Source organism: Malaya genurostris, chromosome 3 (genome assembly GCF_030247185.1).
Source record: "Malaya genurostris strain Urasoe2022 chromosome 3, Malgen_1.1, whole genome shotgun sequence".
Classification (NCBI taxonomy): Eukaryota; Metazoa; Arthropoda; class Insecta; order Diptera; family Culicidae; genus Malaya; species Malaya genurostris.
The window spans coordinates 259,968,331-259,986,889 of record NC_080572.1 but is presented as its reverse complement, the minus strand read 5'-3'; positions in this window follow the sequence as shown (position 1 = coordinate 259,986,889).

Below are 18,559 nucleotides of genomic sequence, written 5' to 3'. Positions count from 1 at the left end.
ATAGCCATTATGCCTCACTGTTCGTACCTGTCCAGCCAAGCCGTAATGTACAACATCATGTTTGGACTCGCTCATATAGCCATTATGCCTCACTGTTCGAACCTGTGCAGCCAAGCCGTAGTGTACCGCACCATGGTTGGTCGACTCACATGGCATGCACCCCCTCCGGACCAAATTGACCATACGCTCAAAATGCATTTTTTGGGCTCAAAAGTCAATATTTTCGACGCATACGTTCCGAAATGTGGTCCCCCTATAGATAGATTTGTGGCCAAAACAGGCCAACTTTATCATGATTTGTAATAACTTTAACGCGTCGGTCCACCGCAACCAGCGGAACCGTATACTACGGTACCGTCAGTGAGACAACTATGCCTCGCATCGTGCGGCAGACCGACCGGAACGTAGAAGGCGGTTTCGCTGACATGCCCACTACAAGGGCCATTAATGGTTCATCATATGGCAAACTGATGGGAACATCTTAGACGAGTATGGGGATGTATCCCACTACAAGGGCCATTCATGCCACATCATATGGCAAACTGATGGGAACGTCTAAGGCAAGTATGGGGATGTATCCCACTACAAGGGCCATTCATGATACATCATATGGCAAACTGATGGGAACATCTTAGACGAGTATGGGGATGTATCCCACTACAAGGGCCATTCATGCCACATCATATGGCAAACTGATGGGAACATCTTAGACGAGTATGGTGATATATGGTAAATAAAAACTTGAAAAAAACTTAAAAAAAATAAGCACGTCATCGAACGATCAAGTCGTTCGAGACGTGCTATACAGTCCTAGTACGATACCTCCACTAGGTCATGTACTATCCACGGGACCGATTACCAGAGTAGAATCAGTTGGCAAGAGACATAGAATGTCGCACTATACCACTATATGGTATAGTGATATAGTGCGAAAAGTTTTACTGACAGTATTACTAATACCAGTTTTTGCAACCGGGTTACTTGACCAAGTTTCCATCTGTTGATCACATCGACCCAGTGATATAAAGTTCTGGGTCGTACATGTCGTAACAATTGTTAAGTGCACGAGTGGTTTAAGATTGGTGATTGGTTGAAAACGTATCTATGGCTAACGCCTAACAGCGATGCACATGCAGCGAACCGCTCCCGTATACGCGTCCGTAGTTATGTATACAGTGTTAACCGTTAACGCCTATCGATGCGGCATAGACAGCGGACCGCCCATATACGTGTCCATGGTGATGGTTCGTACCGAGAGGCATTATTTAAAATCGTTGTTACGGCTTACTTTGGTAAACGAACGTAACGACATATGGTGCGTTCTGGTAGTTTTGCGACGTACTTTCACGACGTGAAGTCCGTTTTGGAAAATCTGCGCACAAATTTTTTGTTCCATACAAATGTGACCAAGTTGCAACCGGTCAACCCGGTTTACTAAGCGTATGCCTCTCATGCTGCGGCCTTCCAGCATGTTACCCATGTACGAACTGGCACATATCCCGCACGGATAGGCATTGCGCCTACGTTCGTAACTTATCACCTATCCCGCGTACTACGCTCACGTCAATTGCATTCGACAGAGCGGGGACGGCACTACCATATGTGAAACAGCTGGGTTTTGGAAAAAAAATGCGGGTGTTGACTGAACTAAATCGGTTGTTGGAATAACTAAAAAAGTGTTGGACTTAGCTAAGAAAAAAAAATCGGATAGGTTGTTGGAAAAGCTAACTGAAAATATGTAGGTTGTTGGAATTGCTAACTACGGTTTGGAGGGACAGGTACGAACAGAGAGGCGAATAGCTATATGAGCGCTGGTGAAGTGGTGCACTACCGTGGCCCACTGCCAGATAGGTGGGAGCTCGGGTAAAATATTATCTCCCGGGCAACAATGAGATACCACCGTTGCTTCCGGCACTTGTCGGAGGCGTAGGAGGGAGAGTCTGTCAGGTTTCGTATCGTATTCCGAACGAATCCGGTTCAGACAAGGTTATAGTGATATAGTGCGAATTCAATATTGATCAAAGAAGTATTTATCAAGTGTGTGTGTTTAGATAGAGGAGCGTATTTAGAGTTAAACCATTAACGACTAAATTTTGTGTGGTGTTTATACGATGGCACCTACAACAAGAGCAGACCGCAATAAGCTGCAGCGGTCACTGACGGACATTGCGTCGTCATTGGTAGTAAGACAGGGCGATAAAGCTATCTGCAACATCGATCCCGCGTCAGGATGTCCATACGTCCAGAGTAGATTTGCCCCTGGCAACTTCATCCGTCACTTTCGTACCGTACATACGGAACGTGCATGTGCAAACAATCTCCTTACAATTGCCTATCCAATGGAGAAGAAGGAAAGAGTAATTCCTAAGCGTTTGATAGCTATTGACCGGCAGTTACTAATTGCGTCAGCAGTTAAGCTGACGACCTTCCATCATCTTCCTATTTCCTGCTTCGAGTGGGAAGGCTTCAAAGACTTACTGAAACCGATTACAACGACTCTTGGGTGCACTTTGAACCGTGTCACAATGAAATGTCATCTCTCGAAGACTGCCTGTCGTCTAAAAGAAATGTTGATAGATGAGATGAAAGGCAAGCTCGTCTGCTTGAAAATAGATTCTGCTGCCCGACACAATCGCCATATCTTAGGCATCAATGTACAGTATGCCCTAGACGAGCAGGTGGTCATTCGTACCCTTGGTATGATCGAAATCAAAGAAAGTCAAACAGCGGTGTTCTTGAAATCAAAAGTTATGGATACTTTGGCCGACTATGGGCTATCTCTTGAGAACATATTTTCCGTGACATGCGACAATGGGGCTAATATGGTGGCAACGGTTAGAAAATTAAACAATGATACGTACGTAATGCCTACAGAGCAGCAGGCTGATGGTACGAACATAGATGAGCTGGATGAGTCGGATGTGATAGAGGATGATAAACAGTGTGAACGAAACGTTACTGCTGAACTGGCCAATGAACTGTCCGAAAGGATTACTCTTGTGAGATGTGCCGTGCATACCTTACAGCTTGCAATACTGGATGTTGTTGATAAATCCGATGAGTCTATCCGAGCCATCACTGCTGTTGCTAGAAAATGTAAGCTGGTGAAGTACCGGTCAGAGTTTGAAAGCTACGATGCTTCATACCCACCCGTCTGGAGTAGGACACGATGGGGTGGTATATTCAAAATGATGGAATCGTTCGTACACCAAAAAAGGTTTTTTAACCAGTTGGCCGATAATTTTCCCGAACTAGACCTTTCCAATCAATGGTCGTTCATTGAGCATTACTATGATACGTTTAAGCCGTTGTACATCTGCACAAAGCAAATGCAAGAGAAGCACGTGTCGTTATCTGACTTCTATATGGCATGGCTGATGGCAACGAGTGAGGTACAGAAAGTTCGCGAAAACTCTTTCAGTCCCCATTTACTTCGGTCGTTGAACAATAGATTGAACATTTTGCGCCAATTGAAGGCGGTTCAGATGGCATTATACCTGGATCCAAGGTTCAACTATCGAGGTTCTAAAATATTCACGGCTGAGGAAAAAGATAAAATTCAGCAATACATAGTCGATACATGGGAACGTATCTGCCAACTGGGTAAAACACCGGCTAGTACAAGTAGAGAATCGTCAGAGTCTACCGATGATTTTGATCAGTATCTTACGCAAATGTTTGGTGAATCCGTGAATCTTGGTTGCGAGACCGGGTTTCTTCAACAAGTTAAGTCTTTGGACCTAGAGCCACGCCAAAAACATAACTACAACGTGTGGGACCATTGGTTGCGCCGTAAGACTACGCACCCAGAGATATATGCAGTAGCAATGGTTGTACTATCCACACCATCGAACCAAGTCTCTGTTGAACGGTCTTTCAGTGCCCTTGCCTTGGTTCTCTCTAATCAACGCACTGGCCTTGGGAAAGATACGTTGGAAAACATTTTACTTATTAAATTAAACAAAGACTTATTCTCCAGGGCGCTGGGAACTGCGTATGATTGGAAGGGCCCAATCGACCCGGTTGACGATGATTCTCAGGAATGAATATGATACCGTTGATGCTCAACTGAATGTCGAATGAGACAAATATTGTCGTCTATCACTGGCTCATCGCCGGGTGATAGGGGGATAACTTTTGTTTACATTTTCATGAAATCAATTTCCAATGATACTGAAAGGGTTCGGCAGTCATGATACTTGTTATGATTCAATTAGCGACAATCGTCGTTGGGTGGACGATGATATATGTGTTGTCTCAATGTAAGCTCGAGTCACCATTGTGATAACGAATTTTTTCAGCACTGTATAATAGTACAAGTCAGTTATACTTATACCAACCAATCGCACATTTTTCCATCGGATGAATTTTCTCGAAGATGACTCAACGAATTTCAATAAACTTAAACTTATGTGACAGCTAACAATGTCAACCAAATTTAGAAGGGCAACAGCAGTTTCAACACACCGTTTCACCTCAAGGCTAAAAATTTTTTATACCTTTTTTTAGGCTCGACTTCAACCATAATGGTCGTTCACCGGGTGACGGCTAACATTAATTATCGCTGTTTTTTTTTATTTTTTTATTCAATATTATAATATAATTTTTAAGGCACACTGCTTAAGCTCTAAGATGCCAAGGGTATTTACTAATCTTAATTACGACTAACTTAAAACTAGAATAGTATCATAGGCGTTGAGTTTAGGATACCAACGCCAATTGAGTACGACGAACCATCTATCTTATTCTCTCTTGACTTTCGTCGAGTCAATTATGCCGAACTGAACGATCTACTTTCCGTTATCGACTGGCGATTCATTGAAAGGACTGCTAATGTCAATGACGCTGTTGAATGTTTCTGCGATGCTGTAGAAAGTGTTGTTTCTCAAGCTGTTCCAGCTAGTCGTCCACCGCTAAAACCGCCGTGGTCTAATCCACGTTTACGTGCTCTTAAGCGAACACGTTCTGCCACCTTACGAAAATATTGTAACACTCGTTCGCAGTACATCAAACAACAACTGAATATAGTAACTAGACAGTATCACCGTTACAACATTTTTCTATATCGTTGCTATATTAAACGTATTGGAATGAATCTTCGTCGAAACCCTAAACGTTTCTGGTCCTTCGTTAACTCAAAAAGGAGAGAGGTTGGCCTTCCGCACTCTATGTACTTAACCGATGAAACGGCCCGCAACGAAAAGGAAAAGTGCGATTTATTTGCCCGTCATTTTAAACAAACATTCAACGAAAGTTCTGCTACACTGATGCAAATAGACGAAGCAGTCACAGATGTGCCTCGTGATATTTTCAATTTCAATATTCCGCTTGTAACCGAAGAAATGGTTAGAGTCGCATTGAACAAATTGAAGTTGTCGTTCGCTGCTGGACCCGACGGTATTCCCTCATCTGTGCTGAAGCGTTGTGCAGGCGCTCTCAGTTATCCACTAGCAAGACTGTTTAACCTTTCAACTGTACAATGTGAGTTTCCTTCTCGATGGAAGTTGTCCTATCTGTTTCCTGTTCACAAAAAAGGTGATAAACGCAATGTCTCCAATTATCGAGGAATAACGTCTTTGTGTGCTTGCTCAAAGCTGTTCGAAATTATTGTGAACGATTCCCTCTTTGCCAGCTGTAGGAACTACAAAGATAACGAGCAGCATGGGTTCTATCCGAAACGTTCGGTGTCATCTAATCTCATGTTGTTCACTTCGAAATGTGTGCAGAGTATGGAAGGCGGATGGCAAATCGACGCAGCATATATGGATCTCAAAGCAGCATTTGACCGAGTGGATCATGGAATTCTTCTATCAAAATTGCAACGACTGGGAATCTCATCGATGAGCGTGAAATGGTTCAGATCCTACCTAACAAACCGTTATGTCAGTGTAAAAGTTGGCTCCTCGACTTCAGAAGTTTTCTCAAACCTGTCCGGAGTTCCGCAAGGCAGTAATCTTGGACCGCTGCTGTTTTCGATTTTCATGAACGATTTTCTGCTACTATTACCACCGGAATGCAGACTCTCCTATGCCGATGACACAAAAATCTTTAAAGTTGTCAAATGTCTCCTGGATTGCATTGAGTTACAGGAAATGATTCAAACGTACGTTGAATGGTGCTCAAAGAACTATTTATGTTTAAGTATCGAGAAATGCTGTATCATCTCCTTCCATCGTAAAACTGATCCAGTCATATTCGATTATTTCATTGCGGGAAGATCTATGACACGAGTGGAGAATATAAAGGATCTTGGTGTCATTCTGGATCAAAAAATGACTTTTAGACTTCATTATGACGAAATTTTAGCCAAAGCCAATCGTCAACTCGGTTTCATCATGAAGATTGCCTCAGAGTTTCGGGATCCGTTGTGTTTGAGATCTTTGTATTGCTCACTTGTACGCTCTATACTCGAGTCAAACGCTGTGGTGTGGTGTCCTTACCATGCTCTCTGGAAAACTAGGATTGAAGCTGTTCAACGAAAATTTGTGCGATACGCTCTGCGACTGCTACCGTGGCGTGACCCCATGAATTTACCGCCCTATACCGATCGATGTCGTCTATTGAATCTTGAGCCATTGGAAACACGACGAATCATTGCTCAAGCTACATTTGCTGCTAAACTGCTTTTGGGGGATATTGACTGCCCACCTTTGCTAATGCGGTTAAATCTCTACGCACCGGAAAGATCACTTCGTCAACGCAACTTTCCGCTCCTGGAATCAAGGAATACGGTTTATGGACAGCACGAACCTTTTCGCTCTGTCTGTACGAGATTCAACGAGTTTTTCCAGTATTTCGATTTTAATGTGTCGTCCCGTGTGTTTCATCAACGTCTACTTGACCTTTTTCATATTGTGTATCGTGAAAATTAAATTTAGTGTACTTAGTTCATTAATTTTTATTCATTAAGACAAACTATGTCAGATGAATCATAAGAAACAAACAAATAATAAACAAATAATTATGTAATGTAGCGGTAGCGGATTCTCGAGAAGCGATCGGTAGTGGCCGGTGAATTGAATGTGGCATGAGGGTCTTCCATATGCCGTTGGCGAAGATCCATGTTGGCCGCATCCTTCGGTCCGTGTGGGTCCGCGGGAAACACCCCCAGGCTACGAAGGCCCGGCGGGTGGCCCGCATGCTGGTTTTCGACTGGGGCGGCCTTCCGTGGACGATGATGGTGATGTTACGGAAGAGAATGAAAAAAAATAAATATTGTGGAAACGGGGTAAAAAGGGGATGTGGGAACAAAATGTTTGAAAACAATAAAGATCTAATTAGTTGCCATCGAGATGGTGAAGAGACAGGGAAGGGGTAACGAAAAAGTTAGTGACAAAAAAAGATCTTGTTAGTTCCAATGAAGATGGTGGACAGGGACGGGGATCGAGAGAATCAGGCGGATGTTAGTGTCGAACCTGTAGGTGGAGTTTATACTTTCTTAACGAGGGATAACACATTACACTTGTATATCAATGTGTTTAAGGTACTGGTATATGAAAAGCATATATAAACTATCCCGACTCGCCAACACATCCCGAACCGGAACCTCAGGCGGTCTACCTCGGGCCTTAAGGGATTCCAGTAACTTCGATCTGGCGTCACGATACTCTACGCACGACCACACGACATGCTCGATGTCCTGATAACCGTCGCCACAGGTGCAGAGACCGCTCTCCGCAAGCCCAACACGCCGGAGATGTGCGTTGAAAGTGTAGTGATTTGACATGAGCCGAGACATCACACGAATGAAGTCACGACTCACGTTCATCCCCCTGAACCAAGGTTTCGTCGATACCCTAGGGATAATGGAATGCAGCCATCGTCCCAGTTCGCCATTGCTCCATGAAGTTTGCCAACTTTCGAGAGTTTTCTGACGAGAGATACTGAAAAATTCATTGAAGCAGATTGGTCTTTCATAAATATCACCTTCTAATGCGCCCACCTTAGCCAATGAGTCTGCCTTTTCATTGCCTGGAATGGAACAATGCGAAGGGACCCAGACTAACGATATTAAATAAGACCGTTCAGATAAAGTTCGCAAGTGTTCCCGTATTTTCCCCAGGAAATATGGGGGATACTTTCCTGGCTTCATTGCCCGGAGAGCTTCTATTGAGCTTAGACTGTCCGTGACAATGAAGTAATGGTCTTTGGGCAAGGTTTCAATGATCTCAAGGGTATACTGAATAGCAGCTAATTCTGCGACGTAAACTGAAGCCGGATCACTGAGTTTGTACGAAGCGGTGATGTTCTGATTGAAGATTCCGAAGCCTGTGGACCTGTTGATGTTTGAACCGTCAGTGTAAAACACCTTTTCACAGTTGACTGTTCTAAATTTATTATAAAAAATATTTGGGGACACTTGAGGGCGCACGTGATCCGGGATTCCACGAATTTCTTCTCTCATGGAAGTGTCGAAAAACACAGTAGAATCAGAAGTATCCAAGAAATGAGCACGATTGGAAACAAACGAAGAAGGATTAATATTCTGAGCCATGTAATCAAAATACAAGGACATAAAACGGGTCTGAGAATTGAGCTCGACAAGCCTTTCGAAGTTTTCAATCACCATCGGATTCAAGATGTCGCATCGAATGAGCAAACGATATGAGAGATCCCAGAACCGGTTTTTCAGTGGAAGAACGCCCGCCAGCACTTCGAGGCTCATCGTATGAGTCGATTGCATGCAACCCAAAGCAATACGCAAACAACGATACTGAATTCTTTCCAGCTTGATGAAATGAGTGTTCGCCACTGATCGGAAGCAGAAGCATCCGTATTCCATCACGGACAATATCGTTGTTTGGTATAACCTGATCAGGTCTCCTGGGTGGGCACCCCACCATGATCCGGCTATTGTACGAAGAAAATTGATTCTCTGTTGGCATTTTTGTTTCAGATACCTAATGTGACATCCCCAGGTGCCTTTGGAGTCGAACCAGACCCCGAGATATTTAAATGTGAAGACCTGAGCTATGGTTTCACCCCCTAGTTGAAGCTGTAATTGTGCTGGTTCTCGCTTCCTTGAAAATACAACCAGCTCAGTTTTCTCCGTAGAGAACTCGATACCCATTTGAAGAGCCCATGTCGACAAGTTGTCGAGGGTATCTTGCAATGGTCCTTGGAGATCGGCAGCTTTGGGTCCTATAATAGACACAACGCTGTCGTCGGCAAGTTGTCTTAGCGTGCAAGATGTGTTGATACATTCATCAATGTTGTTCACGTAAAAGTTGTATAAAAGGGGGCTTAAGCATGAGCCCTGAGGAAGACCCATGTAACTGAATCGTATTGTCGACAAATCACCATGCGCGAAATACATGTATTTCTCGGACAACAGATTATACAAAAAGTTATTCAAAATTGGTGAAAGACCATGCTGATGCAACTTCTCAGATAGGATATTTATAGAAACTGAGTCAAAAGCCCCCTTGATGTCTAGGAAAACTGACGCCATTTGTTCTTTACGAGCAAATGCCATTTGAATTTCGGTTGAGAGCAACGCAAGACAATCGTTCGTTCCTTTGCCCCTGCGGAAGCCGAATTGTGTATCTGAAAGTAAGCCATTAGTCTCGACCCAATTGTCTAGACGAAACAGAATCATTTTTTCGAACAATTTCCGGATACAGGAAAGCATAGCAATCGGCCGATACGAATTGTGATCGGAGGCTGGTTTCCCTGGTTTTTGAATGGAAATAACTCTTACTTGTCTCCAGTCATGTGGGACAATATTATCCTCAAGAAGCCTATTGAATAAATTCAATAAGCGCCTTTTGGCAGAGTCAGGCAAATTTTTCAACAAGTTGAATTTGATTTTGTCTAACCCCGGAGATTTATTGTTACACGATAAAAGCGCAAGTGAGAACTCGACCATCGAAAAAGGTGTTTCGTTTCTGTTTGATGAAGCGACGCGAATGATTGTCTGTTCCGGAACAGAGTCAGGACATACTTTTTTAGCGAAATCGAATATCCAGCGGTTAGAATATTCCTCGCTTTCGTTTGTGGTGTTTTTGTTGCGCATTCGTCGGGCTGTGTTCCAAAGAGTGCTCATTGATGTTTCTCTCGATAATCCGTCTACGAATCGACGCCAATAACCGCTTTTCTTCGCTTTAATCAAGCTTTTCATTTTAGCGTCTAATGCCGCGTAGTTTCTAAAATTATCAGGTGTTCCGTTTTTCCTAAACTCGACAAATGATAAAGTTCTCTCCGCGTTATAATCTGAGCACTCTTTGTCCCACCACGGGTTGGGGGGACGGATGTTAGTTTTCGCGCCGGGTACACGTTTCGTCTGAGCTTGAGTCGCGGTGTCGAGAATCAAGCCAGCCAAAAACGTGTACTCTTCCTCCGGAGGAAGTTCTTGTGTTGTTTCTAGATTCTCAGATATCAAATTTGCGTAGCATTTCCAATCAATGTTTCGTGTGAGGTCATACGAAACATTGATTGTTTCCGATGGTCTTAATCCGGTGGCGATTGAAATTACGATAGGCAGATGATCGCTACCGTGGGGATCAGGGATTACCTTCCACGTGCAATCCAACCGTAGCGATGTCGAGCAAAGGGATAAGTCTAGCGCACTTGGTCTTGCTGGTGGTGCAGGAATTCGTGTCATTTCTCCCGTATTCAAGATTGTCATATTGAAGTTGTCGCAGATATCATGGATCATAGCTGATCTGTTATCATCGTGAAGACAGCCCCATCCCGTACCGTGTGAGTTAAAGTCTCCCAAAACCAACGTCGGTGCGGGAAGGAGCTCAATGATATCACTGAGTCGCCGATGCCCAACCGAGGCTCTTGGGGGAATGTAGATGGAAGCAATACAAAGGTCCCTACCTTTGATTGTAACATGACATGCGACAACTTCAATACCTGGTATCGAGGGGAGGTTAATGCGATAGAAAGAATAGCACTTTTTGATCCCCAAAAGTACTCCTCCATAGGAATCATCTCGATCCAGACGAATAATGTTAAAATCGTGGAAGGTTAAGGGTATTTCAGAAGTTAGCCAAGTTTCGCACAATGCAAATGCGTCACATTTCAGATTATTTACTAGAAATTTGAAAGGATCTATTTTTGGGATGATACTTCTACAATTCCACTGTATAACAGTGATTGTATCCGTGACCTCGGTGGGTGTCTTAGCCATCGAAGGATACGATCGCTGAAAGAAGGGGCCATTTTGCAGTCAACTGCTTCAAGAATGTTTTAACTGTAGGAATAAAAGCCATTATCAGGCTTTTAAGAGGTTCAGAAATATTGAAAGTAGACATGATCCAGTCCACAATATCAGAGAATTTAACAAACCCAGTATTTGGTAAATTTTCTGACTGATCTTTAGGGACTTTCGGGGGTTTTGAAGTCCCAGGAAGTGATGGAAATTCTTGCTCGGAATTTAATTTTCCAAGGCCTGGAGCTTTTTTCTCTGGTTTTTTGCCATCACTACCAGTTGTTGTAATTTTTCGAAACCCATCAGAGGACATCTTCAAACCCTTACTAGGGAGCTTTTGAGAAGATTTATTTCTTCTCTTTCTAATTGATGAGCTATGAGGGACAGCCGAAGATGTACCTTCGAGGGGTCATCATATTCGCTCTCGTCAGTTGACAAGTAAGCGTAAGGATTTTCGGTAGGTGGCGTAGCACATTTCAACATTTCCGCAAAAGAGCGTTTGGAATGTTGCTTGAGTGAACGCTTCATTTTATCCTTACGCAATTTGTACACGGGACAATCAGAGAGGTCATGCGGCCCCTCCTTACAGTAGAGACACTTTTCATTGTCTCCACTGCAGGAGTTATCCGCATGACTCCCTCCACACTTTATACACCGGGATTTATTGCAACAATGGGATGCTGTATGTCCCAATTGTTTGCAATTGGTGCAGTTCATGACCCGCGGCACAAAAAGACGAACAGGTAAACGGACTCGGTCCAGGAGGACGTAATTAGGCAAAGCCGAGCCAGCGAAAGTCACCCGATACGAGTCTGATGAGATAGTCCCATCCTCAGCGGTCGATACTGAACGCAATTGCTTGCAGTCCAGTATCTTAACGTTCTTGAGTAGGGGGTTTTTAAAACCGCCTGCCCCATGCTTAAGAACGTCCTCGCAAGTCAGACTCGGATCGGTGATCACGCCGTCTATCTCGACTTCGCGAGCTGGTACGTATACGCGATACTCCCGCGTGAAATGCTCACTTTGAACGATCTCATTAGCCTGTTTTGCACTGGCTAACAAGACCCTAAGCTTGTCCGGGCGTACTTTCTCAATTTTTTGTACAGTATTGTATCGCGAGGACAGGTCTTCAGAAAGTCTTAGAAGGTTCAATTTTTTACCGTTGGCTTTGGTCCGGATGTAAACCGCATATGGTCCGGCCGGGAGTGCAAGCCCATCGGGATAGCTTCTAATGCGAGATTTATTGCCATCAGAAGCATCCATTTGATCATCTAGGGGAAGGTCAGGCAATTCTGTGCCTTTTGTCATGGCACGGAAATGTGTCCGTGCGGGTAAATATTAGGGGGCAATAAAAATCTAATGGTACTGAACAACAGGGAAAAAGAAAAAAAATACTTAGCTTTAGCTCTCGAAGGGTGATCGGCCGACAAGGCCCGGTCCTAGGCAACCGGTGAATATTCCAGTTCAATAAAGTGCAAAAAACCTCTTTGAGGAAAAAGCACTTTGTTTTTAGTCTCTCACTACACTGTCCAATGAAACGTTTCTCTTTTTATCACTATAAATATTTATCACTGTTTCTAATGTATATATGTAAACGATATACGCGCAGCGCCCAGCTGGCGCTGGCTAACGGTACCACACGCAGTGCTGCTTTACACAAGCTCACAGTCGGCCTTGAGAACGGATTAATTAGAACTATCACTCGACCGCACTGATGCAGACAATAGAATACGGAATGACCTTGATAACGGAATAAAACAATTCACCACACGATTGGAGAAAGCAGAATTTACGTCCGATCGATCCGATAGTCACGGCACGAATGAATTATCGCTGTTGTTTCAAGATCTTTGAGTTCGTCATCAAGCTCGTACATTGATATTATATTATAAAATTGCCTTCTTGTCCACCACTGGATGGATGAAAACTAGTTTTGCAATTCAACTTTTAATCCGGTCCAGAGGCTTTTGATGTGAAATATTTGGTTGATCTTATCAAAGGTTTCTTATTTCTAAATAGATTATGTTGAATGTAAATTAAAACCGATGATTAAATTCAACTTTCTACAGCATAAAACGGAGTTCTTTTGTCTATATAATGTACGAAAAATGGACCAGAATTTCACAGCAAGGATTCCAACGTTGGCAGCTCAAACTGTTTACAACTATCGATATCCGGAGCTATTGTGAAATGCATTATAGTCAATCGCAGCATTTTATTCAGATTGCTAAATATCGAGAATCTTCTAATGATATTCAACACTATGAGAGCATCCATTCTCATATGTATTGGAACTACAGCAGAGAGTTTCCAAGCATCACCCCTTTTTCAATAACCGACACAATTGCTCAATTTGGAAAACAGTAAATAAATAAAAACGGTGCGTGAAATTCAAACAAATACACCATTAAGCTTCTGTCTCTTCAAATTGAACGATGTGTTTATTATATCGGGAAACAGTTTCTTTTATGGGCCCACAATGTCTGCTTGGTTTTGCACTTTTCTTGGGTACGGCATTTGTCTACTTTTTGCTGATAGCGGCCACGCTATCGGAGCGACTCAGCTGCTTCCGATAACGACAAAAGAAGATTAGTCAGGAAAAAAAAGGATTCTCCTGGTTCCCATTACAATAAAATCGAACGATGCGACGGTTCCACTCACTCCGCTTGGAGGAGTAAGTCTTCGAAAGGGATCAGCTGGTAAGTGGATGGTGTGTATACTGGATAAAAATGTACTCTTCCGAGCTTGGGTGAGGGTTAAGCAGTTTATATCAAGTGGTGGGGTTGAGATGATGTAATCAAAGCTTCGGGTATCGTTTAGCTCAACTAAACTATTTTTTGCTGAAAGTGATTTTTTTTTCAAAATTGAAGGGTTTGAAAAGGTGAAAGGCATCATCTAACATTATCACAATATCAAGCTAAATAGCCAAAAGCCACTCAAAGGAATGGGTCTACATAAACGAAGAAAATTTTTGCAACCAGTAAGGTCCTGAACAGAAAATAAAAAAAAGCAACCGACATCGGAAACGCCGAGGCTACAAAAAAGAATAAAATATCATCTTCCTGGGAAGTCAGTAGTCGCTTCTGCTCCGGTTATTATGTCATTCTCGGATCATCTATATTGCCATAACCGTTTGGCATAATTTTCCAATATCCAGCAGTGGGCTTCCGATAGCACCGGGAACGGCGACGACTGTCGAGGCACCGACGGCCAGCTGCGAGGTCTGATCGGTTCGGTCCAGCCCGGTAGTGTTTCAATTTCGGAGTACCAATACAACATTTCGGGCTTCCCACCGAGAGGAGGCTTTTCAGGCTATCGTATTTCCATCCACGTGTCGGCAAGTCAGTTCTTGCGGTAGAGATAGAGAGCGGAGTCATGGCATCGTTAGCATCCGGGCGCATATCAATAATATATGTACGAGTCAGCGTGACTCGCCTTTATCATCACCGGCGACCGGCAAGCAGGCTTGGTGGTGGCTTCTTGGAAAACCGAAAAGTACGGATCAGAATATTTTATGTGTCACAAACAGACCCAGCGGGAACTTGTAGCTGCTCTTTGATGTTGTTCGCCGGTCGTCATTAAAAATACAACTCTCAGCATCTGGTCTCGACAGGTTGGTGATCTGAGGACTATTTGACGAGCACTTTTATAATTATGTTTGTATCGGGACCGCAATCAATCCATTCGAAACATTTCTCTATTGGCTTTTTACGCTCATTTGTACAAATCAATCAATTGCTATGAATTTCTTTTTTTTTTATATCTAGTTTTTTTTTCAGATGTTGATTACCTTAGGTCTCGAATGGTCAACTTTAACCTGATGAGAATCGATGATTGTGTTCATTATATTTGTTAGAAATTATAGTTATAATAGAGCTTATAATAGTATAACAGGAAGTTATTTACTTTATATTACAGACAATATGTAGGCCTCATGATGATTATTTTTTAGGAGGCTTTAATCTTATTTTTTGAGAACCAAACCAAAAATTCAGCAACTGAGAGAATCAATATAAACCTCACTCGTTTGACTACGACAAGACGTAACCGAAATATCGTATTTAGGGTTTTTTAGTCGTGTTTCAACTTTTCAAGAGGAAGACGGCATCCTCAGTGCAAAAAGTTTGTGTGTGCATAAACTAGTATAACCCACAAAATGTACACTTCCCAGATCGATAAGAGGAGAAAACCAGCTGAGTTCAATTATTGCAGGTACTTCCGAGAACCGAAAACCGGGAACCGAAATCCGGCAACCGGTACAAACGAAATCGGTTGTTATGGCGACCAACTAATATGACCTACAAAATCAATTAGTTTTTAGTCAAATTCAGTAGATTTTTTATTTTTTCAGAGTTTTTTGAACGACGGATTGAATCACCATGTAATTCTGGATGTTTTGTATAGAATCATAAGACTTTTCATTTGAATCTAAGTTTGTCAAAATCGGCCAAGCCATCTCAGAGAAAAGTGAGTAAGTTTTAATTTAGAATATATGACCACTATTTTCGGTAACCAGGATTGTCGGAATCTTTTCCATTAGCAGTTTATTGATAATGACTACCGAATAGTTTTGAACCTAGTTTAGACATTTTTTACATTTTTTTTGCTTCGCCGCTTTATTAAATGACATTGTATAAATTGTAACACTCTTCGCCTTGTAATACCGGAACCGGAAGTCGCAATCTACGTTTGTGAAAAACAAGCCAACTGTTGCAGGTATTTCCGGTACTCTAAGACAATCTAGTGAAATTATTTGACACACACAAACGATATTACTCAACGATTTATTAATTTTTGTTGGACTTTTTCGTTCCCCCCTTCCCCGTCTCTTCACCATCTTGATGGGAACTATTTAGATCTCTGTAAATTTCAGACATTTCGTTTCCATACCCCCTTTTTACCTCGCTTTCCACAATATTTACTTTTTTTCATTTTCTTTCGTAACATCACCATCACCGCCCGCTCCAGTCGATTACCAGCATGCGGACCACTCGCCGGGTCTTTGTAGCCTGGGGCTGTTTCCCGCAGACCCACACGAACCGAAGGAAGCGGCCATAGATGTTTAACAACGCCATCTGGAAGACTCATGCAATATTTAATTCACCGACCACTGCCGATCGCCAGCTGAAAGCTGGATTTTCGAGAATCCGCGACCCCAATACGATTATATTATTCTAGTTTTAAGTTAGTGGTCAATTAAGATTGGAAAATTTGGCATCTTAGAGCTTAAGCAGTGTGCCTAAAAATATATTATAATATAGTATTTAATAAAAATTATTATAAAACGAAAACGAAAACTTACGTATAATAAAGGCATAAGTTTTTGTTTTTTTTTTCAGATATGATTTATCCATAGCTACCAAAATTTTATATTTATATCTTTTCATGATAGAATGTTAGCTTCTATAAAAGTTCTGTGTAAAAATTTGATAATATTTTAGAAAAAACATGAAATGCGTTTTGCTCCGGGGGTACGTTTTCACCATCTTCCCCTAACTGATAACTGAAAGAAACGTTTTCCTTTGAATATTGCATCATTAAACGTTTGCTGACAAGAGGTTGAAGGATTGTAGGACTACACAACCATAGCCTAAATAACTGTTAGATTTTGTTTCGAACGACAAAATCGTCGATAATGGCTTGAAACTAGGGAAAATCGAAACGCAGAAATATTTATAAGCGGATAGATCAGTTTAATGATATCGAAAATCTGTTCGAAATTGGTTGAGTTTTGGATGTACAAAACCAGACCGTTCTTTTTACAGGTTTCTTTGAATTTGCACTCCTTAATAGAAAACAAAGACGTAGTCTTACGTCAAACAATTGTACGAAAGCAAAACTGCAAACAGTGCGGACTCCGACCGACTGGCGCCAGCGTTTCAATGGAAACAAATATCAAACGGTATTTTTAAATAAGGTTTTAATTTCTAAAAGAGAAATTTTTTCGAATTTTGTCCATGTTTAAGGAGGTGGGGGCGGGTGGGTCTAAACCAGGGGTTCCAAAAGTGATTTGCGGTGCAAAATTTGAAAAAACTGGTGCAGTAGTTTTTGAATGACGATGGACACGGACTTTCGAAACCTGCTTTTGAGAAAAACGCGTTACAAGTTTTTTATCTATAATATCAATGGAAACAATTAATTACTCGAGGGAGCTCGTAGGGTCTAACATTTTCAAAAAATCATATTTTTCTATTATAATTTACTATAACGAAACATTTCAAGAATGTTTTGTCAAGTTTTGAAGTCAATCGAAGTAGAAATCTTGGGCCTGTGCGACGAGCTCTTGCTTCTTCGTAGAATGAGATAGCCATAGAAAATGGTCCATAACTTCCAGAGTCTCGTTCCAATAGGCTTGAAAATTTCACAGAAAATTCTTGAAATATTTTACTATAAGAAAATATAAGGAAAATAATAAATGATTTTTCAAAAGTGTTAGACCCTACCCGCCCCTTAATAAGTTCATCTACTTTTTCTTTGAATGGAAAAATGAAACCGGCGAGAACGATAATTGGTTTGATCGTTTGATTACACATAACGTAGTTCGTGCTTAAGAAGAAATATGTAATACTCTTATTATTATCATTCTTTTATGTCAGATGTCCTAATCTTTTTTTATGTCATTTGACTAAAAATTGCACGAAACTTGAAGATATCACATAAAAAAAATTACTGAAAAGAGTTGAAAAACGTTCAATACTATTGGGAACAAATATCCAGAAATTTCATTGAAAACCGAAATTAAAAACTCTAATCTCATTTCGAAGTGTAGCCCCCCCCCCCTCCCCCCCTGACATTGAACTGCTCTGCACTGACGAGTCTAAGACGAAACGTAAAGAACAGTAAAAACGGTTATGTGCCCTAAGCACAAACATAGGCTAACCCCTAAATGATCTGACAGTGGATTTTCAAACTGGAAAATTTTCGACCCTTGACCGCTACGTGCACTGTCTGATTGAGCTCAAATTTTGCAAATGGACTTAAGTTTTAACAAAAACTCTGGGACTATTCGAATACTCGATCTTTGTTCTCTGGGTGTATTGAAAAGGAATATGATCGAATACGTACTAAAATTTATACGCGAAGAACACAGAGTCCAGAATATCATATCGGAACTGAATGCAGAAATAATTATATGCACTAACCACTCTGATATTACTACCAACTTAAATACATATTTCAGCTCAGAATGGGAACATTCTTAAACTGAAAAAAGTATTGCCGATGAACGTAAATTATTGATAAGTGTCGGAGTATTGTCTTACTTGACGTTTCAGAAAAAAAATGAAACTCACATCCGTACTGGAAGTGCTGTTCTGATAGAATTAAATATGCAATGTGCTGAGATAGAAACATATCACTCAATTTCTGTAATTGATTACGGATTCAAACTACAAGACCCTG